The 27,012-nt window shown below is 35.3% G+C and overlaps 1 protein-coding gene across 3 annotated transcripts in view; it reads left to right on the top strand.

Moving 5' to 3' along the window:
* Positions 1-27,012, top strand: part of LOC124367280 (fatty acid 2-hydroxylase) — a 178,753-nt gene that overhangs the window by 4,492 nt on the left and 147,249 nt on the right. For all 3 annotated transcript variants that reach the window (XM_046823991.1, XM_046824015.1, XM_046824007.1), the window contains exon 2: positions 17,390-17,432. The gene's annotated coding sequence lies outside the window, so the exon portion shown is untranslated. The remainder of the gene's footprint in view (positions 1-17,389; positions 17,433-27,012) is intronic.

Here is a 27,012-nt window from a genome sequence, read left to right as displayed (position 1 = left end):
GATATGTCCAAGTTCATTCCGTAAGTGTAGTTAGAGTTTTCTCTGATAACTCCAACCACCCAAATCCACTATCGTAGATACAATGTCTAAACTTTATCCAGCTACAGTGAAAGACGATCTATTACGACACAGGTTTCACCTCGTTGTGAGAAAAATTTCAGGAGAACTTTATCAACATCAATCAATGACAGATCTCACGTTCAAAAGCTATTTAACTGAGTGAGAGAGTACTCGTTGTTGGTTATCGTTTTCGCAGTACTGTCCCCCTTGTCAGCGAGAGTTTTCTATAAAAATTAGCTAGGAGATATATCTCAACTTATAGACATATTTCAAGATATATATATATATATATATATATATATATATATATATATATATAAGAAAAGGTGACGTGAATACAGTTAAGATATGTCTCTTGACATCACTGCCATGTTGAGACTTGAGATATGCCTCGTCAAGATAGTTCTGCTCTGACGCTGTATAAAGTTGTTGCAGTTTATCTCCGATTGTGAATTTACATCGGAAATGACTCTCAATGAACTTGCGGAGAGGAACTAAGATACCTTCTTCCCTTCGTAAACCTTACATTCGTTATCTTCACCAATAAAACAGAAAACAAAACATATTGTCAAAATGGTACATAAAAAAATAAAATAATTAACGTAGGGGAAGTCGATATATCTGTACGTTTTTTCATAGAGAATATTTGAAGGTTTTGGTAGCCAAATCAAACTCAATAAATGTATGACTCAAAGTCAAAAGAATTATAATTTGAAAATAAAAGTTTGTTATTTTCTTAAATTAATTCAAATTATAGTATGTAAGGATAACAGGATTTCGGGCATTTGCCATCGTTATATGTTACAAAAGGTATAAAACAACGTTTCGAGGATTCAAATCTAACCACTTCGTCTAGTGGGGTGGGGGGGGGGATATTAACAACATACAAAACTAAAGAACAGAAAGAAGAAAACAAAACAAAGAAAAGGGTTCAAACATACCCAAAAGCTGCATGAAGTCCAGTGCAGGCATTGTCACTGCACAGGATGCAAGTCCCGAGCATAAGTCCCGAGTACGAGAATCACAATACACGTCCCTCCAGCGCATGGGGAAGTGGGATACAACGAAATTCCTCCTTTTATTTTTTTAAAATTTTGTTATTGACTATAGAAGGTTTGAAATGATAAAAGAATTTTGAACATTTGACATCCGTATGTAATTGTTTGTATGTTCTTTATAGAATCGTAAACTATTTGACCGATCATTATTAAAATTTTTTATGTATATGTATTTTTATATATGTATTGTGCAATAGGTTCATATGCTATGCCTATTGATGTACCATGCCACCAGGCGGCGCTGCAAAAGATTAAAGTTTTAAAAGCGCCTCCACACTATAAACTGCAATTACGGGACAGTTACGTATATTAAATAGCCAAACACTATTTGAAGGTGCTAAGTTATGATGTATATTTTTATTTAAGATACATTACTGGTTAAACTTGATGCTTGAGTGTTAGACCACTTTACAAGAAAGTACATGTACGTGTGCAATAGCTATAAACATACACATATTTTATAGATCGTGGCAACATGGCAAACTCTACATCGGCGTTGGAATATAATTCACTTGCACCAGAAGTACACGGGTAAAGCTTACGAAAAGCGTGCGAAGCAGGAAGCAGCTAGTAAATACATATAAAGAACAGAGATACAAAACTTTAAACAAAGGATTGGATGTAATTTGAATTAAATTTATACTTTAATTGAATATAAAGGAATACATCATATTTTGACTGATGGCAAAATGAGACTGATAGAATTAAAACTAATGACTAGGTTAAAAAATAGCCTAAAACCTAAAAACTTAAATAATATTTTGTTTTAATATGTACTTATTTCAGCATAAATCTGCTGATTTTATTGATGACAAAGACCATAAACATTTTGTTGTTGCATTATCGACCTTTCTGTGATGTTATCAGTCCCAAACACGCTTAGTATAATCATGTACTCGTATATCGTGCGTCATTCCTAGTGTCCTGCAATCCCGTCCCTCACCACGATGTGTACAACTAAACTGTTAGTTCGTTTTATCGATCTTTCAGCGATCTTTATCAATCATAAACACGCATGATATTCCCGTACTCATATGTCGTGCGTCATTCCTTGTGTCCTGCAAATCTCATTCTTCATCACGATGTGTACAACTAAACTGTTAGTTCGTTTTATCGATCTGTCAGCGATCTTTATCAATCATAAACACGCATGGTATTCACGTACTCATATGTCGTGAGTCATTCCTTGTGTCCTGCAATCTCATTCCTCACCACGATGTGTACAACTAAACTATTAGTTCGTTTTATCGATCTGTCAGCGATCTTTATCAATCATAAACACGCATGGTATTCACGTACTCATATGTCGTGAGTCATTCCTTGTGTCCTGCAATCTCATTCCTCACCACGATGTGTACAACTAAACTGTTAGTTCGTTTTATCGATCTGTCAGCGATCTTTATCAATCATAAACACGCATGGTATTCACGTACTCATATGTCGTGCGTCATTCCTTGTGTCCTGCAATCTCATTCCTCACCACGATGTGTACAACTAAACTATTAGTTCGTTTTATCGATCTGTCAGCGATCTTTATCAATCATAAACACGCATGGTATTCACGTACTCATATGTCGTGAGTCATTCCTTGTGTCCTGCAATCTCATTCCTCACCACGATGTGTACAACTAAACTATTAGTTCGTTTTATCGATCTGTCAGCGATCTTTATCAATCATAAACACGCATGGTATTCACGTACTCATATGTCGTGCGTCATTCCTTGTGTCCTGCAATCTCATTCTTCATCACGATGTGTACAACTAAACTGTTAGTTCGTTTTATCGATCTGTCAGCGATCTTTATCAATCATAAACACGCATGGTATTCACGTACTCATATGTCGTGAGTCATTCCTTGTGTCCTGTTTTATCGCGATCTTGTCAGCGATTCCTCACCACGATGTGTACAACTAAACTAATAACTATTAGTTCGTCAATCTTTATCGATCTGTCCATCACCACGATCTTTATCAATCATAAACACACGCATGGTATTCACGTACTCATAATGTCGTGAGTCATTCCTTGTGTCCTGCAATCTCATTCCACACCACGAGAAGTGTACTAAACACTATTAGTTCGTTTTAATCGATCTGTCAGCGATCTTTATCAATCATAAACACAGCATGGTATTCACGTACTCATATGTCGTGAGTCATTCCTTGTGTCCTGCAATCTCATTTCCTCACCACGATGTGTACAACTAAACTATTAGTTCGTTTTATCGATCTGTCAGCGATCTTTATCAATCATAAACACGCATGGTATTCACGTACTCATATTGTCGTGCGTCATTCCTTGTGTCCTGCAATCTCATTCCTCACCACGATGTGTACAACTAAACTATTAGTTCGTTTTATCGATCTGTCAGCGATCTTTATCAATCATAAACACGCATGGTATTCACGTAACTCATATGGTCGTGAGTCATTCCTTGTGTCCTGCAATCTCATTCCTCACCACGATGTGTACAACTAAACTGTTAGTTCGTTTTATCGATCTGTCAGCGATCTTTATCCAATCATAAACACGCATGGTATTCACGTACTCATATGTCGTGCGTCATTCCTTGTGTCCTGCAATCTCATTCCTCACCACGATGTGTACAACTAAAACTATTAGTTCGTTTTTAATCGATCTGTCAGCGATCTTTATCAATCATAAACACGCATGGTATTCACGTACTCATATGTCGTGCGTCATTCCTTGTGTCCTGCAATCTCATTCCTCACCACGATGTGTACAACTAAATGTTAGTTCGTTTTATCGATCTTTCAGCGATCTTTATCAATCATAAACACGCATGGTATTCACGTACTCATATGTCGTGCGTCCATTCCTTGTGTCCTGCAATCTCATTCCTCACCACGATGTGTACAACTAAACTGTTAGTTCGTTTTATCGATCTGTCAGCGATCTTTATCAATCAAAAACACGCATGGTATTCACGTACTCATATGTCCGTGCGTCATTCCTTGTGTCCTGCAATCTCATTCCTCACCACGATGTGTACAACTAAACTGTTAGTTCGTTTTATCGATCTGTCAGCGATCTTTATCAATCATAAACACGCATGGTATTCACGTACTCATATGTCGTGCGTCATTCCTTGTGTCCTGCAATCTCATTCCTCACCACGATGTGTACAACTAAACTATTAGTTCGTTTTATCGATCTTTCAGCATCTTTATCACGCATGGTATAATTATGTATATTGTACGTCATTTCCTGTCATACAAACTCTCTCATCACCTACACAAACTACTAGTATATACACATCTTTCCTACTATGCGTCATTCAGTGTGGCCTGATGACTCGTTCATCACTACTATCTACGAGCATATAACCATTTGTCAGCGATACACAAATTATCATCTAAACCACCGTGCTTCACTTAGTGTAAGTCGAAAACACGTTAATCACCACGACCTGTGCAACCATTTGTCGATGGCTTTATCGATTTTCACTGTTATCGAGCTTAAACACGCACATTATAATCATCCATATAGTTATTTTTCTGTGTCCTGCAAACTCTAATATCACCATGTCCAATAAAAACAATAGTAGGTTTTATCGACACGCTTATTTTTATGATTGTTAATGATCGGCTTCCTCAGCAGCTCACCGTTATTGTTTGTGACATTTATGATTGATGATAGAGTTGATGACGTATAGTGATGATTACTGTATTGGGGAAAGTAATGGATGCTATGTGCTTGTAGTAGTCTTAACGTTTTCAAAACGATACGTGTTTACAGTTTATAGTATTTGAATATTTAAATAGGGAGCTTGTATGTTTCTTGCTATCCTCAAATGACATTCCCATGATGCTTCGTTGAGTACAGTATGCTAATTTATCGATATTCATATTTGTTCTTGAAGTGTTGATGGTGGATGCCAAAATTTTTAAATACGATTACTTAGTATACTAGTTATGACATTCTTAATAACACCCGATAGCTAACTAATTGGTAAATGAGATAACCATGCCAAGCATAAATCGATTGTTTCGTTAATTAGTAGTAGAATAAACAATCTAAATTAAGGATTTTTCACATTTCGAATCCGTATCATAAGAATGCCATTTACAGTTACAGGTGGTAAAAATTAAAAAATAAACAGAATAATTTTATTAGCCATAGTTTTTGTCATTCATAAATGAATCATACTCCACGCCTTAAAAAACCCTCTATGATAACCAATACCACGTGAATTCAAGAGGTTTATTTATTGGTATAATCTGTTCAATCTTTTAAACCCATTCGCTACCCAGTACACTATCTTATCTCATCCCACAGTCTTAGCAACTTCTACCAATCCAACACTTAACATAAATCATGAAACGTTTTCTCTAACTCTCGTTTAACCATACCATAACCAAAGTACATAGAATTCTGGAACATTTTCGACAGCGTAATCTGACGGTCAGACCTAAGAAGTATCACAAACAATACGTAACACATCACCTTCGAACTCTGTAGCTGGTCCTAGAGACGTCGTCTGGCTTAGGATTGTCATTGATCATAAGTTTTTAATAACATTTTAAGTAAAACATTACTGTTTTGATTATAAAGGGTCATCAATAATATATAAGGTAATGTAATGGTTACTGGGAGTTAATTCCAGATTTGTATTGGTCCCTTATTAGAATAAATGGAAACAAAGATGAAGTAAATGTAACTAAGAACGTAGCAACAAGATGGGTGCTGTTTCCCATACCAATATTGACACTCATATTTCACCCTTCTTCCAGACTTGGGAGAGGTGGACGGATCACGTGATCATTTTAGCTCCCCTGCTGAAAATTTCCGTCGCGATTCTCGTAAGAAAAAGGAACAAATCCCTCACTAAGTAATCGTGCATAACTAAAAGGTGGTGTTATTCTCCAGTTATTTCTGAGACAGAGCTGACATCATACAATGATTATATAAACTTGGCTATTTCGTAGTGTGCAAATCACTTAACTCAAGAACTGCATTTACCGTCCGAGACTCAATGATGCAGGTCACCAGACTGACGACCTAATGACATGTGGTAGGCTATTGGTTGGGTAAAATGTAAAAATCAAAATCAACTGATAATTATTATGTGAATAGTAAAATTATTGTAATAACTGGAATTTATACTATTAGTGGATAATATGTAATAAGAACGAAGAAAATTAGTATTTTGATTTATTTTTAGACTTGTAAGGTAACTGTTAGGGTGCCAAAACGACGTGCCCAAACTGCCATTCGGAACCGGTTTCTTGAGCAGATAATCTGAGACGCTATCCGCTCAGTTTCCTACAGTGAACGGCGGCAACTCAATGCTAACCCTACAGATGTCTGAGTTGTCCAAATTATGTTGTGAACAGATTTTCACACAAATAGAAATTGCGCTTTAGTAACACAATTGACGGTAACGGCTCTTTGATATTTACAGCTCTTGATTGCTGAGATACCAGATTTTTATAAGATTTATTAAATTTTTTTATAAGGATGCCTGCTATACAACAAAGTATTTTATTTATAAGGTTCCTCTCTCAAATACTTTTTATTACTAAGCATTACATCGTTTCTAATACGTCTTTGATAAATTAATAAATGTTTTACAAGTTTTCACAGATACACTAATGATACAGAATTTATTTTCTCGTGAAGCGGTTGTGAAATGTTTACTAATATAAATTGAACTAATTGTGAGGTGAGATACATATAAATATTTTTAATGTTCTAACTCCACTTAAAAGATTAAGAAGATTTCGTCTTTAAACAAACACTTTTGTCACTGACCAAACACTTCTAAATTAAAACCCGTTACAAAATTGAGAATACTCTTTCGATTGTCAAACTATCTCTCTTTTGTTCTAAAAATAGTAGATTAAACGGTTGTTAGAAGCAAAATAAACGAAAATAAAACGTATAATATATACAATTTTCAGTTGTATTTTCATTTAGATTAAAATTAAAACTCTACATGAACTACTACACGTACAATTAATTATAGTCTATTCGTTGTTTATAGTTTATAATTGGCGATGGATGATATGTAGCAAAAATGTAACATGATAGCTGTACATGTCTGTAAAGCTGAAACAGCCAATTTTTGTCCCACAATTCTCTTCTTGTTTGGAATTAACCACTTAACAGTACATCACAATGAAACTCCACTACTTGAAATACTTCAATACACGATTGTAGACATTAGCCGATTAGGCATAATACAAGAACATAGATTTGTTTTAAATAAAATAAACTTATTATTAACTAAAATTATTATTAAAAACTAACGAGAACGAAAAAAAAACAACAGCAGCACTCAAAATCTTGGGTATTTGTTGGATTGACTTCATATTTCCATAAATACCTCACGTTTTATAATCGGGGTTACAGGAACAATATTAATTTCTGTCAAACACTTGTATGTTTTCATCGTAGCTGGAAGCTTGCCTTTTCAACTCAAAACGTAGGTTTAGAAAGCGGCTCGCTTCCGGACACGTGGGCAAACTTCTTGGACCGATGACGCAATAATAGGCGGTAAAGTGTTTGTGTTATGGCGGGAGAAGGGAATGGAGGGGGAGTGCGAAAAGTGCGTTGGCTGCTGCCCCTGCCACAGATGTCCAGAAATAGGAACGGACTGGAACTGTTCCAGCCATCTGCTTGATGAACTAGAATACCTCAAGGTGGGAATAGCATTCATCAACACTTCTTGAATTCGTAAACATTTAAATATCTTGTGTGGTGAAACAGAAGGACTTTAGCTATTGCTATTCGCTTATCGCAATAATAAAGCATACAGTTACCCAGGAATACACAGTGTCCTATATGTTTAAAAGAATGTTAAAATAAAGAAAAACAAACATATGGTTAATCTTTTAGACTTTATAAGGTTACATTATACCGTATATGTAGGCAGGTATGTGTTGACAAGTCTGTTAGACTTCCTCCATGATAAGAATCGAGTAAACAAAATAATACTAAAAAGTTTTGAAATAAAATATAATTCACTACTAAACCATATTAAAAAGCATGAATGATCTAATAAACATACAATAAAAAGGAAAATGATACTAAGAACCTAAACTTATACTATATGATATCATGAAATAATAACCTTTTAAGAAAACGAATTAAACGCGAAAAATGAATAGAGACAAAAAATGCGATGCATAAAAATAACACATTTTACATTAAATTCACTAAATTTCTCAAGTGAAGGAATTTTTAATTTCTTTCAACATTTATGTAAACCCCAGCGAGCTTTACGTAATGGTCTGTACTATATGCCTATAATAAAATAAATATAAATGATATTTTATGACCTGGGTGAAAGGAATATAAGGATAATTTCTCACACTTTGGGTGCATGGACGGGAATTGTGAACAATCGACAACTCCTCACTCTCAGACAATCAATCCCAGACTATTCTCCCCTCTCCCCCTTCGACACCTTCTTTCAAATGATCGTGCACAGTGAGCACTGAAAAGTCGATCCAGGCTTATTACAATAGTATGATTATATTTCTCACCTACACATTGTCCTTATAATCAACCAACATTGACAATTATAATCCAGCGTGGGAACGTCAAGAAGATTCAAGAGATCACACTTCATATTCATGAATTGCTTTTCTGTGCCTCATTATCCACAAAAATAGATTATTTTTTCGATTAAGGACAATTAAAAATTTTGAAAAAGAATCCTCCCCGTTGAAACAGTTTAAGTGGGGGCTAGATAAAAATGTCTCTCCATAGTCTACGAATGTTTGTCTAGCCTAAATCGATGAGGGCCGTCACACGCGCGCGCTCACACACGCACGCACGCACACACACACACACACACACACACACACACACACACACACACACACACACACACACACCAAGAAATGTTGGTTTCGATATGCTATGATGTTGCGTTATGGACTGAATATAGGGCACTTCACAACGGTAATCTTTTCCTAATGTAGTATCTTCAAAAGTGCCTTGCTCTATCTCTTCTTGTAGACATTCGATTCTCTCCCATATATCATAAAGAGCTAACAATTTGTAATCCAAATCCTGTTGTGTAAGGATAACATTATTGTGTCATCTTGGTTGGAAATGTACCTTTGCAGCATATCTTTACTAATGGAAAGTAATTTCTACAAGGAAAATTTCCCTTTACTACATATTTCCAACGCATATTTATTGGTTTTCATCAAAGTATTACTAGTATAAAACATTTAAGCATGTAAGAGTTCACCCAATAGTGGGAAAACTTCTAAAGTCAATTGAAACAGCTGATACTTCGTTCAATAGTAAATATTTTTATTTGAGAAATACATACTAAAGTATTGCAAGATATTTTCGAAGCGTTGTCGCGCTAGAAATCGTTAAGTGACACTAAACTGCTGCTGAAGTACTCCGAACGTCGCTATAGAAGTTTTTACTTCAACATAAACTTAATACAAATTAATAGTGTTTTATTTTGGCTAAAAGAATTAATCATTTTTAGCGATAGGTAAGTAGTTGCCAGAGAATCTCATATGCGTAAACGGTAACAAATCAGTGTATTTTGAATTTAACTCAGAACATTCAGCATGCAAGTCCAGCTGATCGACTGCCGCTGTCAAACAGCTGATGAGTAGCATGGCTGTTCGACACGACACCAAAACACCATTGTTTATTCATCGTGACAACGCCCATCCAACTGACCCCTTCGCGTGGTTTCTGTCGATATCTATTTATTTGGCTTTCAATCTTCTATGATTCACGTGTAATTATATTCTGTGAGTAGCAGCACTGAAATTAGTGACTTCCTTAATCTATTACTCTATAATAACTTTGTAAGTAGCAATCAATGCTTACCTAGTCATTGCAAAAGTCGTGCTGTTGAGTGAGATGTTGGAGTTGTTTGACACATGCTATTAGCAACATGAATAACATGCCCATATAGTGACATGTGATGTTATTTATGTGGTTTGTGTGCATACACACTTCGGGCTCGTGGCTTTTACAAATTATTTTCCCCAAATCACTAAAATCAGATAGGCGCGCGTTAACAATACTACAAGATCTTACGAGTTTAGTGTGTTTAGCCCCAAGTGTTAACACCGTGCCCTAAAGTAGACAGCCTCCACATCCGGACTGTAGGCCAAGCTGTGACCCGTTAAACCGATTTGCCGTAAAACTGGTTAAGTTACAGCGCCCAATACATTATACATAGTAAAACCAAAGGGATACAGTTACATGGCCGTCCATAAATTTGCCGGGCCCTCCCACACTGTTACAACCCGGCCCCCTCCTTTAAAGTTATATTTGAAGTATATCCTGAGATTGCAGAAATGAATTTCTTAAATTATTTTATTGCAGATCTGCCCAAATAACCAAAATAATGTTATCAAATTTTAAATAATTAATCACAAGACTACCTGGATCAGCTTTCGCCTTCCTTGTTAAGTTACGTGTTAAGTTAAGTTAAGTGTGTTTCAATTTTCACGTATATCTTCAGGTAATAGTAAATTGCAGCTTCAAGCAGTGAACTCAAAACAACGTTTTCAGATTTCAGGGATTGAAGTGAAGGTACAACAAAGTCATTACCACCTAACAGTCCCCACCAGAAGAAACAACGCTACATAGCATAGAACTAAATCTGGTCTCATAACCTCTGTGTATTAATCCTTTTTAGTAGTTTAAATATTTAAAGAGTTGTAAAATCTTTAACAACCGTTAATGTTTATTTCAGTAAATTGTGTAATTTAGAAGTATAGCTTAGGATTAGTTATTTCTGTTCCTATTATTTAACTGTTTGTATCTTAAAAAGTTAAAACGGCTCTCACATGCTCTATTGGTTTTATTAGAATAGAACACATATCATGGAACGGAAGGTATTTTAAACGTTGTGTGTATCTCGGCCTCGGGCCTTTTGAGTGCCGGGCCTCACAAGCGTCGCTTATTCGCTCCCTTTGGGCGGCTCTGATTCAGGTTCAGTATTCATTGGTCATAAAAAGGAGGCAATACATTACCGCCTTCCATTTTGTGCTTGACACGGCCGAAGAGAATACTGAAATAATAGCCGGTTAGAAGAAAGTCACATTTTCAGACGGTTGAAAGAGAGTGTCTATCATATAACTAGAGTAGTGTATGTCTTAGACATAATACCCCATCTTCCGCCTTGTGTTACGTGGAACTCAAATACCAGAACCAGCTTTGTATCATAACAAATAAGTTTATAAATTTTACAGTATTAAATCAAATTAATGTTAGTTAATTTTTCAGACTAAATTAGTGTTTGTAAACTATTTTAATGATGTTGTTGTAGACTTTATTATTATTGAATATTTAGTGTTTCATAGTAAAAGACAATACATTATTGTTGTTATACCTGTCTATTACAAAGTATTACTAGACTAAATAAATAAGTCCAATAATAATTCCAAATGTGCTATGTGCAAAATACTGAATAAATCTTGTTTGGTATGACAATTACGTGCGAGAGATTTAGTAGTTCGCTCATTCTTACAGTAGCAGGCTGGGCGAACACAGATTTAGCGAAATTGTGTCACAGCGCAGCTGTCGACACGAAAAACACTGTCCGTCAAGTTTGACAGTAAATAAATCAAGTACATGGAAGCATGTTGCGTCATTTCCAGTTCGGCGATGAAAATAAACTGGAGTTAAAATAAAAAGATTGACATAGAATTTGTTACAGTACCGAATTTATAAATTGTTCGTAATATTTGACTATTAAAATTGTAAGTGTAAGAATTAACGTTAAATATGATTTAGATTAAATAAGACTATTAAATCCAAAATGGTATGTACTGTTAAAAGTTGAATTTAAGTCTTAAAATTATTGAAACTTTAGTAAGTGCAATGAAGTGTAACTACTAATTATGTTCTATTCGTGTAACAAGCCATAGGACTGAATACTTGCCAAATAAATATTGCCTACAAATCTTAAACAAGTGTAAAATATAGCCAATTTACCCCTTCACCCTTAGTGCAGTTTCATCGTTTTACAAATACTTGTTTTTTCGGCATATTTTAAACTGTTTTTGGCTATCTGAAAATGTGAATAATATTATGTTACTACTAAGCTACGCAAACTAAAAATACTTAATCCTATTTAGTAATCATATCGTGTGTTTTAATTTTATGTTTATGGTAAAAGAAATATTACCTTAATCCTCTAAAACACACCTACAGTCTCCAATAAGACCGAGAAAGAAATGTAGGTTCTTACAAATGTTCACTTATTAATAATAATAAACGAAACTAGTTGAATACTACTTTAATTGGCGATGCCAATAGTTAATAACACCTCGGGACTTGAAACATACGATTTAGATTTTTATTTATACATTACTAACGCAAGAAAAATTTATTTACTCTAAATTCATTTTAGTTACGTATTAAATTATTAATTAGCTGTTTAACTTGCTCACATTCAAATTCATTCTTTATTTATTTACTTACATTTATCTCGATCATTCCCTGTCTGATTCCACCTTCAGGTGTTTTGTTTGAATTTCACCCGAAAAAGAGTATTAAACTATCATAATTTGATAAAGTTATCGAATTATTTTTACGAACTGTATTACCGATGGATGAATTCATTGTAAAATTACGTAATGTAATGTAATGTAATGTACAGAATGTAATGTAAACTTATCTTCTGTAATGTGTTTAGGGTTTAAATCTGGTCTAAAAAAATCATGAAAAATAGAGTTAGAAACACATTGGGTCAAAATCACAACGAAAAAGACGCCATGCCATAGCGTCCAATTTGTTCATGTATTCCACCCATGGTGTCTATAATTCCTATAATTAAGAACTCTTAAAATGGGTTTGTTGTTTATATAGGATGATTGAATCTCGGTGTAAGACATTCCAGAACATTGTTCTAAGGATATAGACAAACTTAAAAGAATGGTTAAGTTTATAAACTTGCGTACAAAAATTAACATGCAGGTATTAGTTTTAAAAACGCATATTAATTCAATATTATTAAAAAACGGTAACGCTGTCAGTAATTTGCGTATTAATTTTTTTGTTTATATGACTGACAAGAAACATTAAAAAAAGTACAAAAAGCCGTAGTTAAATAAAAAAAAAACAATGGTAAGTTGTTTGTGTTGGACACATGCAGTTTAGAGAGAGAAGATTCAAACATTTCATACAAATATTTACACGGCATTTCATGTTAATATAAACCCAAATAACAATTTGAACAATGCGTGGCGACGAATAATGAAGATGCTCAAAACAAACCCTCCGCATAGTTTCAACATCACATACACCCAGGGTGTAAAATAGTGCAATGTACGTGTTCTCATTGTCTCATTAGGTGTACAATTGAATGCACTACGATGTTGACACGATCCCAAAGCATGGCGGAGCAACCGACTCTTCTACACATAAAGCAGCTATGGTGGAGAGGGCTAAATCAATGCGAATGTTATGTTTAGCTCCAGTTCACCTTCCTCTTACGTGCAGCATCAGAAATCCGATGCTGTTGCACTTGAATCCTGAAATCTGGAGTCATGTTCGTCTGAAGGGATCCAAAAATAGTCGTCGACGAAGAATGAAGAAGCTCAAAATGAATCCCCCGTATCGTTTCGACATCAGAAAGATGGCACATGTAAAATTGTAAATAGTTAAAAATGTGGGCGTAGTTGATGGATATTAATCAACAGTGATCAATATAAAACTTGGACGACCCTTAAAAATGGGAATAATTTACTAGAAGTTCTGGAAAAATACTTAAGCTTAAGCATAAACCCCATCATAAATAACAGCAATTTCTTTTTATTTAGTTAAATCAGGAGAGTTAGTAAAAATTGAATTTGGTTTTGTTCCTCGTTCTAACGGACAGTCTTATGTAATAACCCCTGATGCGGGCTAGGATGGCAACACGATACCGACTACGCAGAATTACGCAACTTGGCACATGTGTTCTTCGGTGTCCTTGAGAACCAAACCGGCGCGGGCAGTACAAGTGTAAATCAAGTACGGGTTCCCGATGTCATCTCTGAGTTGGAGACTGCAGTTATGGTGGAAGGGGGAGCAGGGATAGGGTTTCTCTCATTACTCGAACATACTTCAGAAATGTTTTGGAAACATCTTTCCATTTATATGTATAATAATGTTATCCGTAGATGCTCCTGTTTCATTTCTCTCTGTTATCTTTAATTACCATATAGATATGTTGCCACTCATGTTGTGGTGTTCGATGAAACTGTGAGTTTCCAAGCCTGTTGACGCGATATACGGCTCGAAAATGCTTGAATAGACATGTTGCGTCTCATGTTGTGGTGTTGGATGAAACTGTGAGTTTCCAAGCCTGTTGACGCGATATACGGCTCGAAAATGCTTGAATAGACATGTTGCCACTCATGTTGTGGTGTTCCATGAAACTGTGAGTTTCCAAGCCTGTTGACGCGATATACGGCTCGGAAATGCTTGCATTATATAAGTTCCAAACCTGGTGCAGCTGCAGCGAATTGTAATGATTTCGGAAATGTCTAAACAGATACAAATTCAGACTAATGTGGTCTGTGACAGTCGTGTTAGGTCTAGTGAGAATGTACAGGGTGCGAGGATATGAACCTCTCCTGTGTAAAGGGACCTCACTGTTATATCACGATAAACCTGGTTATATACAAATTCACATTCTACATGTTGTGTAAACTTACTTCTCTATTAAAACCTCATAACAAATTAACTACATAGAATGATCAGCTTATTACGAGAAGAATACATTTGCTCAGCGAATTATATCCAACATGTTAATTTTATCAGGATATGTATTTGGTAATTCAATTTCTCTTATTACCATGTCTATGTTGTAGAATAAACTACACAATTGAACGTTTTGTTCTAAACATCTCCGTATGTAAACTTAAAATTCAAGGGACGGTGACTATATATCCAACACCTACCAGAAAATTGATACACTATGATAAAACCATAATCCATGATAAATTACAATTGCTTTCACAAAACTCTCTATCTTAAAAATATTTGATATTTTTCTCATTTGGAATTTTTCAAATTAGAGGATATAGATAAATGTACGCCGTTAAAATGTTCCTCGAGGGTTCTGTCAACTTAATTACACCCGTATCATTTGATATGTTATGAAATCATTGTGAAGATTCATTAAAAGGAATAGACACAAGAATGGAATATTGCCTATTTATCTTTATCATCTTTGAAATCGTTTAAGGGTATTTAACTTGAAAACGCTAGGGTTGGTCAACGTATGCTATTTGGTGGTCAACATAATTCACATTATAAATCTCACATGAATCATATACCATCGTGAACATCCTTTTGAGTGATTTATTAGTCATATGTCCTTTAAATTCAATACCCAGAGAGAATCTTATCTAAGAAGGATTCTTCTTGGGGAGAAGGCGCCGTCCACGGCCAGAATGACGTAGGGGGTGTCTGGTTCTGGGGTTAATGGGGGCGGGGCGTCGCGACGTCGGGACGCCTGGAGTACTATGTCACACTCCCGCACTCGCATGTACCAGCGCACATACGCGCACACGCGCCCACCCGCGACCCTCTTAACAAATTCACTTCTTAACAAGGAATCGATAGAAGACAGCTGTGTTTGGTTTATTTTACGTCCCGCCAAGGATTTTATCTGCTTCGTCAATATTTTCTTCCTTTAGTTGACTCTTGAATCCGCACGAAGTCACGCCCAGTGCATGTTCAGTATTATTGCTTAAATAACTTCACCTTCTCGAGGTTTTGTTTTAGTTCTTTAATATAATCTCCTACTGGTAAGCACTTTAACATAAACCTACTAAGAACTGCCTAATTGAGTTAAGAAGCAAATTGTGTTTATTTGTGATGGGGCATAATAAGGAAGATTTTAGATTTACTATATTACTACTGTGATTAAAAAATAAAGAATAGCAATGAACTTATATAGAACTTCTTTATTGTTTGATATGATCTGATGGGAATCGTTTTCTGAGCACTACAATGATTGTTGTCTTTCATTTAGCATTCCAATAATCATAGTATGCTATGGAGTTCAGTTTTACAATATTAATCCACCATTCTCTATACGCAAATATTAGCCTTAATAAATCTAAATTTGAAAAAGGCAAACAAAAATTTGAATAATTACAAAAACACTATATCCTTGAGAAAAGAAGTTGTGGTGATAAATGGTCTTAGAGTGCTGCTATTGGTGATTGCAACCATAACCTCAGATGAGAGTTCGAAGTGGCAGTGATGACTATCAGTGAAAAGAAAGTAATAAACCACGATAATTTGAGTATCGAAGGACCTGACAGAACGTAACGGAAGAGTCAGCGCACAGACGGGCAGACAGGGAGACGGACTGCCCAGTGACCTTTTGGCCAAATTAATAAGGTTCTTTTTTGGACCAAGAGGAACCAAAGTACTAAGTTTCAAGTGTCTAGGACATTTCTATCACGAGTTTTCGCACATACTGACAAACAGACAGATGGAGATGTGAGATATATTTCTCAAGGACTGGTCATCCCGATAGTTTGACCGATAATGGAGTGCAAACTGCGTAATGTGTGAACCATAATAATTGCCGGAATACGTGGGGTCCCACAGCAAAAGATTTATAAGAAATCCCACAGCAAAGAATCTCATAGTTAGGTAGGATACTCACAGTGAGGCGTCCTACAACGTAGAATCTCATAGCGAAGAATGTCATAGCTCTGCATCCCACAGCAAGGCGCCTAACTGTCGGATACTTTACTGTGAAATCGCTATTGAACTCTTTGCAGGTAGACCCCTAGCTATTATTATTACTGTATTTTTGTTTCCATAAGAAAGAATCTGTGTTTAGGAGGGGAAGGCTGTCAGCACTGCCAATGTGGGGAATCTCCCCCTCATGGTATTTCACAAGAAAAATCAAACTGTCCACCATACGGGAAATGGCGGCTATTTAAAAAAATTGTAATACATATTGAAACCTCTCTAAAAACGAAACAGTTCTCAATTTAACGAATGCTGTCAGATCTGTGACTTACACAATTTCAACGTTAGGAACTTAACACCTTGACTTCGAATTTCTGTATTTCATATATGACTTGTATATTAATCATTATCAAACAAATCTTATAATGACCTTGCTTATCCGAAACCACAATAAAATATAGTGTTTCCTAAGAAAGAATTAAAACTAAGTCTTGGCTCGCTACCGAGCTAATCTATACCTAAATGGTATAGATATATTTTTAACCTTTGGTGAAAAATGTATAAGCCTAATAGGTCAAATAATACTTTTAATTATTTATTGTTTCAGGGCATTGGAAATAAGTCCCGACTATCCATCCATTCCTAGCTCTGTAAGTACAATACTATTGAATAACATTTTCAATATTTCAATTGTATATTCTAAATGTGTACAATAAATATGAGTAGTACTCTGTCAGGAGTTGTACATTGTATGCGAGGTACATATTTCTCGATACCCCTGATGTAGAAAAGTGACTGGAGTAAAAGCGATCTCACACGGTGCCGCGCCGCCCTCGTTTATTGAGGAGAGCTATGTAGGTCAATTGCTCCTGGGAGTGGGAAGAGTGGTGTAGTTTTACGGTAGAATCAGGAAGAGCTCCACCCAACCAAACTTCATTCGATGAGATAAGAAACTAAATTAGTTTTTACAGATCTAAATTTTTACTTACATCTTTTAAGACCAAATCTTAATTGTTGTATGTAAATTAAAAATTGAAACATCAGTATTGTATTTTGATATTTACGTAACAAATTACGGAAAATCTTATTGTAACATGAAAGAGAAAATTGCACGAGGCGAGCACGAGCTGTGGGTAGATGTTTACATAACTTGTCATGTATGATATTTGTACTTTTTTAAATATAGTGTTTCAAAGATTTATATTGTTAGTGAGAATATATCATACATCAAGTAACAATATACAATATATATAAGCTTTAAATTACACAAACATCCACTCTTAGCAATTCCACATTCCTGACTGACCAATGGCGTCCCTAACATCATCTATACGGTACGTAATCATAATTTATGAACTTACGCGGGGTAGCGCCGAAGGCCGCACTGCCGGCCAGGGGCATTTCCGATCGGTACTTTACCGCCGCGTCGTCAGATCAACGTTGGACGATCTGGCACGTGGTTCAAGCTCAGATCGCGTGAGCACTCGAAAAGGTTATCTCTAACTTTGGTACTACTAGTAACATTTAACCTAATCTAAACCAGCCTGATAACAAGTTGTATATAGAGAGAGAGTTTAATAGTGGCTTCGGTGTAATAACAAAGTACCGATGTTTTGACGAAAAGGGACAATGTCAATTGTGGTGTTAAATGTTACTGTTAGAGAATCAGGAGGCCCAATATAACTCGATAGGTTTCCCTTCAAATTAGAATTTTTTACAGTAACAGGGTAGAAAATATAATTCCAACTGGTAAGAAATCGATGTTATTGACAACCCAGGCAGTTGGGAAATGAAAGACTTAAATGGGAAAGTTGGCATTGGTACAGTTCAATGCCTCTTGATATCAGCAGTGCTCGCATGACCAATTATGGTTACAGTCTGGTGTCTTTTGCAGAGCCCAATGTTGCCTCTAAATAACAGAATAGGATTTTAAAAGTTTAACCATGCCAGGTGAAGCAGTCTATCTCCGTTGAAGTCGGCCCACAGTTATATGCCCACAAGACTCTAGCAGCCTTGGAGGCGTAACATCTTATCACTGTAGATAAATTATTTTCAACTGGTCACTCTAGTTTGGAAATACACTCAAACACAGCTCCCGATTCTGAAGCTAATCCGACTAGTATATGCTATAAACACGAGAGAATCGTTTACGACAAGGAGAAGACGAGTGCGAGTGTCCGCCCCAAGCTAGACTGGACAGTTGAAAATCATTTATCTTTAGTGATAAGATTTTTGGCTCGTAGAGTTTCAGTGATTACGCCGTAAAACCGATTCTTAGCAGCAGTTAACAGTGTAGAATAATGTATAGGAATAAATAACCGTACAGGTAAAGCATACATTTTGTGAGGATATAACGCTCGTTGATCTCCTACTGTACCATTGGTAGTGATTGTCATGCACGAGAAAGATTTTAACTGTAAATGACTACCGATGATTGGTAATCATTTGTTTACTGTGCTTAGTATCGGCCATATATAAAGTAAAAGACAGTTCGGTCTCATTGAGAGTAGGGTCTACCTGTAGAGTTAGCTAAATTCAATTGAAGAACCTAAAATAAATCACTATTCATTGGTTTAGATTATTCGGAGTGATTGAGACATTTCCATCTCTCCCACTCATGGAAATGTAATATAAAAATATCGATTATTTGGAATTTGGAAATAGGACTGTATATGACGGGAAATTCCGAGCACATAATTTTATAATGTTATCAATACAAATAACATTATAAAATTATTTTAAATTCCCACACTCCAGAATAGTAGTGGTTATAGCTGCCTTTAATAGAAGAAGGAGAAATGTGATGTTTTTGAATATTTTAGATATAAAATACCATGAAATGTGTATAAAGAATTACTTACCTGAATGTTTTATATTGAATTTACACAAATTACAAAAACAACATTGCACAGATTATTTTAGATTTGATATATAATAATTGTTTTAAAAATATATACAAAATAGTTTATTATTATTAAGGATAACTATTATAATACCGCTGTGCACAGTAACTAGAAACAGACTCGACACCACGCACAAGCCTCTGTATGGCCCATGTATATTAACGTATATGGACTAATTTCATGCATATTACGTGTACTATGCTTGTTTGTAAATTTTGAAATAAATTTGATTTTGATTTGATATGATTTAAATTTTATGACTTGTAGCGCATTAAAACATTTTTAATGGAATTTACAACTTTTTTTCTCTTAAATTGTTAACTACTATGTGTACTAAAAACTTAGAGGGACAGTATTGTTATCCTATGTTATCACTGACAAAAACGTTAGTTCTTTTTATCGCCCACACACCATTCTATGGAGCAAAAAGCAATTAGAGGAGCGGAGGAACGTTTGGCGGGAATGTGCGGCATTTCCCGCCTCGCCGCGCCGTGCCTGAGATAAGTGGAACGTGAGGGAAGGCGTTTCGTATCGACCGGGACGTCGCGCTCTCCAGCGTCATTCCATGGAACCTTGGGAGGAACCCGGTCTATAGGTCACTCCCCCCCACCCGCACTACCTTCCACACTATACGCTGCTACTAGTAGTCGTTCCCGCCAATTCGAATACGTAACTACTCAAACTCTACTTAATAAATCCAATATAAGCGGGAATTTTTAATTCCAATGGCAACATTGTTTGGATTTATATTTTTAATCCAACGTCGGATTCGGCCACAGGCAAAAGTAATTAGAATGAGATGACCTGTGTAGAATTTGCACTGTATAAAATTCATTTTCTAGATAAGACTCTTTAGTTTAGAACCAGTGAGCAGGAAAACGGAGAGCCATTAAATATGGGTTCCGAACACAGTATTGGTTTTATCGTATTTGCTAAATGTTGTTTTAAATTACATAAGTCATATAGCTTCTACGATCTCTTAATACAGTTGGAAAATATTTGGGCAAGTTTGATATGAGTTTTCTTGTGATAATGACTATTGGAATGATCTTTCAGTTGCGTAGAAATGTGACGTGTTTAAAACATAGAGTTGAAGAATAATTACAATACAAAGCAATTCTTGCGAACATCTAGAAATACATGTTATTGTGTAATATAAAAAAAAATATTATTCAAAAAATGTAAATACAAAATATAACAGTTTTGGCCAAAAGAATGCACATACCAGGGCACTGAGTATATACTCTGAACAATTTGGATATCATGCAATAAAAGAAGCCTGCAGCTGTGTGCTCTATGTGGAACAATTACGGTTAATGGGGAGGACGTAACATCAATTAAAAATTGATTTTCATTTACCTTATAATAACCATACATATCCCAAGAATATTTCATATAGGAACAATTTTAAAGTTTGTTATATGCAATAATATTGTCATACCTACACTTACATATCTCATTTTCATTTGTGTAGAATAATCGTGTAATTAAAAATTCCGAAGTAACCTCTAAAACTAAAGCCTAAGGATTCATTGAGGATGGGATTTGAGATTCTGATACATCATAGAGAAGTATTAGTTTACATGTTGTAACAGATTTCCAATTTATTCTGTTTAGCTGAGCTGTGTAAAACCCAAAATAGAAGAAATAATGAAATTGTATTGGATATAAATCACGCGAGGCGCCATGTGTTATATAAAATTGGCAACCACACATGGGATTTTCGGGATCAATAAATTAATATTGTAATGCGAAAGGTTAATATAAACGTTCGAATATAATGCACAACAATTACTATTTTCGTGGTTTCCATCTTCGTCTGAACTACTGAATCGTCTGAACTACTATACATATGAATGCTAAATATTTTGGTGAAAGTCGGATAGTAACTGACACACTCTCTCTTTGATACTGCTTTTTTTAGTAAGCAGCGCGTATTAATTGTGTAAAAGAAGCGAATACTACAAGTTACGCTATAAATATTTTCTAAATATGTTAAGCCCATATAAAAACTTCTCGTTACAACCAGTAAGGGGTTATGGGTTTAAAAAATGATTTTACAAATAGCATTATGTTACATTCTAATCGGAATATAAACCTTAAAAACGTACGTAACTCTGAGTAGTACAGTTGGTGACCACTAATTGATATTAGAACCGATTTAATTAGTGTTTAGATTAAGTGCAGTATCGACATGTTGTTTGCCATGTCCCCAATTCATTATCATTATCGATTCAATATCATTACTTTTACATTTGTAGCTAATTGACAACTTTACAATTATTGATTATTTTGTGTTGTTATCTCTCCCTGATTTACATTTTCTTCTCTTCCAAGAGGAAATACACAATTTTACAATTAAAAATCCTTAAAGTCTTTCATAAGAAATATAAAATTGGAGATTTCACATCTGTCTCTTGATCTCAACACATATATCTCAGAATTGTTTTTGAACATCCTCCTCCTCTGTCATTAAACTTTCTCCTTCTCACCTTCCCTAGTACCCCTGTTTCGTGTTTTTCATAGTTTATCCACCTGTTCTTCCACCCCTCTCCTCAATCCAAGCGTTATCAGGTGCACACAATCCATGACATGTTATCAACTGCGATCTGTTTCTACTGTAGTACAGTAATATGTGGTGGGGGAACCATTGTGCAACACGTCCAAGGACGTTCTCCGCTATAAATGGCTGAAAATAGCTGCGGTTTCCTGTGGAAACAATAAAGTCACACCTACATGCAACTAAATGTTGATTTGTGTTTATTTACTTCCCACTTCCTTGTGGACACTAATCAATAAAGAATGCGCCTCGGTTCTTCAAATATTACAAATTATAACAACGCATAGATCACAAAATCACATTGTTTGGGAAATTAGTACATAGGCTAGATTATTAAAATCGATTAATATTGTACTGAAATACCTAGCTCAGCTTAGATCGAATTACCTTCATATCCAACCGTAACAATGGGGCAACAATTAATTAAAGTACGCCCTTTCCTGCCAGGTTCCTCCTACTTTATTCCGTACATATTACAGGATAAGTACACAGCCACTGGCGCTGATGTAGGTAGGACCCACCCCTTACTCTCATGGTTTGTTGCTCTTGTTTATTGATCTAGTATCTACCGTGAATTGCATTGTAACGACAAATTAATGTCATCATACGTATATCTAATAGATGTAACACCGAAATGTAAAACACGCGAGATAGAAATTAACATTAATCGGTTATAACCTTTCACAGCGTAGAAGAAAACAAACAACATTTTAAAATAAAGCATATTTTACTTTAAAAAAATAGTTTTACGTTTTGTTAAATTTGTTTGTAAAAAATAGAATATCGTTATTTTTTATTTGCTCAAGGTCGTAATAATGGAAAGCATAAAATATTCAAGTAAGTAATTATAGTAATTACATATTTCTCATTTGTCCACAATAAATATACAGGGTGTCAATTGAGTGCTGGTACTGTTTAATATTATTTTACCACTACAAAAAGAGCTACAAAACTTATATATTGTTAGAGTATATGAAACACTGTTTTAACACTTCATTAATGAATTGCTACACTACCAGTAGGTCTGCCCGCAAAAAGGTAGAGTAAAAGGTTAAACGTAGACATAGGTCGAATAGCATGTCAAATTAAAGGTCTTTATTGATAGAATACAATATCACAAACCCGCCTTTAAAAGGTTGACACTAACCAAATTGGCGGACTATTGAAGTTTCAAAAGATACATGCAATTCAAATTAAAACGCGACAAAATTTACGTTTATTCTGGTTGAATATTTGTTTTTGTTATTACGTAAGAAAATACGTCAACGAAGTTTGTCGATAGATGCATTTCAACTACTCCCTTTTTCAGCAGTATTGGATTCAGAGCCGCGTCGATCACAGACAAGAATATGCTTCTGCTGTTGACAGATTTACGTAAGTGAGTAGAACCGATAAACGATCAAGGATTTCCGGTTGTTTAAGATTGTACAGTCCGTATTTGGTAATGATTTTTCTACTAAGTAACAGATCTTCAATATAATTTCTCTGGAGATAGACTATTTTAAAAGATTTAGATCATTAAACGAGAAAGTATACATATTTAAAGAAGGGGTTTTGGACAGTATTTTACGATGTCCACATCCGGTAATGGAAAAATATTGTTGTAGATTAAAATACGAATTTTTATAGGATATGCGTTAGTTATATTTTAGGAAACGAAATTTCTTTTATGATTTCTGACTAGAGTAAATTGAAATTTTAATATTAAATAAAAAGTTTAAAAACTAAATATTTTAATTAACAAAAAAGACGTCATTTCCTCGAGCCAACTATCGTATACACATTCTAAAACATTAATAGTCTTCATAATCAACAGTTTTCTTTGGGACTGAATGTAAGAAGATCTTAAATACTGTACATACCACTTCTAGTCATATGATTAAATATTTTTCGATCGTTTCTGTGTTCAAAAAGATGTTTCAAAAGAGTTTTTTTCAGACTCAAAGAGTTGAAGAAAACTTTTTTCAATTATGTCAACTGGCACCACGTTTATATCTTACCAAAAAGTATTGTTGTACTTAAATAAGAAGATCATGCACCAGGATATATAAGGGGTTGTTACATAATAATGTGTGCGTAAATCGATTAGCCAACGAAATGGGACAAACACTACAGTTTGCAACGTCTTCCACTTTGTTTGTTGTTTTGCTTTCACGTATAAATAAACTATTCAACAGATTATACTGAAATTTAACACGGACGGATTGGGTCCCTAGGATGAACATAGGCCTATTCTTATTTCGTAAATCCTTCTAGGCTACGCCCCACTGGCCTCTAAAGCAGCGAAACATCCCATCTTTGTCGCTAAATTGTATAATGTGAAAAATTCAGTTATGTGTATTCAACTGTTATGTGTAAATATTGCATCATGGCAGCACGACCATTATGTTTAATTATTTTAACCAATATTTTAAATTTATTTACATTTATAGAGTGAAAGCATAACAAAAGTAACAACACTTCTTATTTTAACATCTTAGGCAAACCAATTTATATATTCTGGGTCACAAATCAATACACGAGACACTAAATGCAATTTTTATGACAGAAAATCGTCGAGGTGACATCGCATCCATTTCTCACCGATCACGTATACGATACTGATTAGGTATATGATTATAGGTATAATGATATAATTGCTAGACTGGACCGAGGAAAAAGTATGATATAGCGAACATGGGTTGGGAAGAAAGACATTTACTATATCACGTATTATCTTTACATATGGATGGAAACTGTCATAATGTAAGTATTGAAATGTGTTATTATTATAGATGTCGATTTAAGTTGTTACTTTTCAATAACAATATCTAAATCCATACAATTCTATATACATACATTACCTAAACTATACTGTTTTGAATCCAACCTCATTACAAAATTATGTATAGGTATATTTATATTGTTTCTCGGAGCAAAATGGCAAACTCCAATTTTATGTTAGAAATATAATTATGTTTAAAAAGAGTAAAAATGTTGGCTGGCACCGTGTTACAAGTAGTAGTGCTAGCACCAATGAACAAACTCCAAGTGGAACTAGGCCCATTTCTTCATGTAAGTTTAGCCCTAAGGATAAAAGTGGATTAAAAAGGAAATTGAAAAGACACTCAGATGAGTACAATCAGTTCAGGGACAGTTCTTTTCAAAACGATGTAGTAGATTTTGCAGTTTTGAGTCAATGGATCAACAACCTAGCAGTGTCTAAGGAATGTGGTGGTTCACTGAAATTAACAATTTTTAACCGAATAGGCCTAGCTAACACAATGAGTTTGAAGTGCAATAACTTCAAATGTTAGGCAAAAGTAAGCCAGGAAAACAGTGACAGCACTTATTACGACGCAATACTTCGGTTTGTTTACGCACTTCGAGCAATCGGTCAACAGACTGGACAAACCTTTGCGGGCATAATGAATTTCAAAGTATGCTTTATACAACAAAGTTCTTCTGTCAGCTTCTCAAAAGGTCAGTGTTGAGTTTATGAAAGAGGCGGTGTTGTAGTAGCGGTGGAGGAAAATGATGTTGTCGTGATATTGCAGCTGCGTTCGACGGCAGTTGGCAAAGGCATGGGTTTTCCTCGCTGAATTATTTTTGACAGCGACCAGTATATCAACTGGCCAAGTACTTAATTTTGCTATTTTCTCTAAATACTGTACCGCAGATCTTCAACCGATCGGAGGAGAACTACGGTATACGCTACAAGTATTACCTCGAGGACGGAGACTCAGAGGGGTTTAGTGTCATCTCTGCAGAAAACCCCTATAGTGGCCAGCTTGAAGTCGAAAAGTTGGAATGCTTAGCTCATGTTCAAATACAAGTATGAATGGGTTTACGTCTTCGAGCTTTCAAACAGAAAAATGCGAAGGTTGTGTTGTCCGATGAAAAGACTATCGGTGGCAAAGGTAGGCTAACCTTGGCTGCAATAAATACCATCCAGCTGTACTACGGGCTAGCTATAAGAAGAAACAAGGACAAAGTTGTAGAAAAATTGCAGAAAGCCATATAGGCCACTTACTTCCACCTCTGTTCTACAAACGACAAAACGCTACACAATTTGTGTCTCAAAGAAGAAAATACCGGATGCAAGTATCAGAATTCGGCCCTTGAAGGTTCTCCATACGATCATGAAAAGCACACTCACCTGCCAGAAGTTCTGATGATGCAAATAAAACACGATTTCAGAAACCTATCGAATCTGTTGCTCTTAGCAAAGTGCACGCATGGCGGTTCCCACAACGTTAGCGAATCACTGAACTGTGTAATATAGAGCCGAATCCTTAAGAAAGTGTTTGTTCGTATGGGTACTCTGAAAATAGATATATATGAAGCAGTGTCCAGCTACAACAAGGGAAATGTGTCCAAGTGTCTAATGTTCAAAGTGTTAGGCCTAGAACCGGGCCAAAATGTTGTCGCTGTGGTAAATAAAAGTCACACGGTGCGAATTCAAAAAGCTGAAAAAGCCGTTGACCAAATGGCAAAGAAATGGCCAAAAGACACTACTTTGAACATGATGGTATGGTATTAGAGGAAGGTGAGGAAGAGGTGAAGATCCTGAGAACCCACCCTGTACTCCAGGACAATATTAAAATGTAAAAATCCTACAAACTTAAATTACATATATTTTCATTAGCGATTTTGAAAATTGTGTGTTTCTTCCCTTCAGATACATGTTTTTTATACATAAAAGAATATTAGATAGAGGCCTGACAGGTTTTACACATACTTTTTAACATATATATATATATATATATATATATATATATATATATA

This window comes from Homalodisca vitripennis, chromosome 1, assembly GCF_021130785.1.
Source record: "Homalodisca vitripennis isolate AUS2020 chromosome 1, UT_GWSS_2.1, whole genome shotgun sequence".
Lineage (NCBI taxonomy): Eukaryota > Metazoa > Arthropoda > Insecta > Hemiptera > Cicadellidae > Homalodisca > Homalodisca vitripennis.
This window is presented reverse-complemented; position numbering and strand designations above follow the sequence as displayed.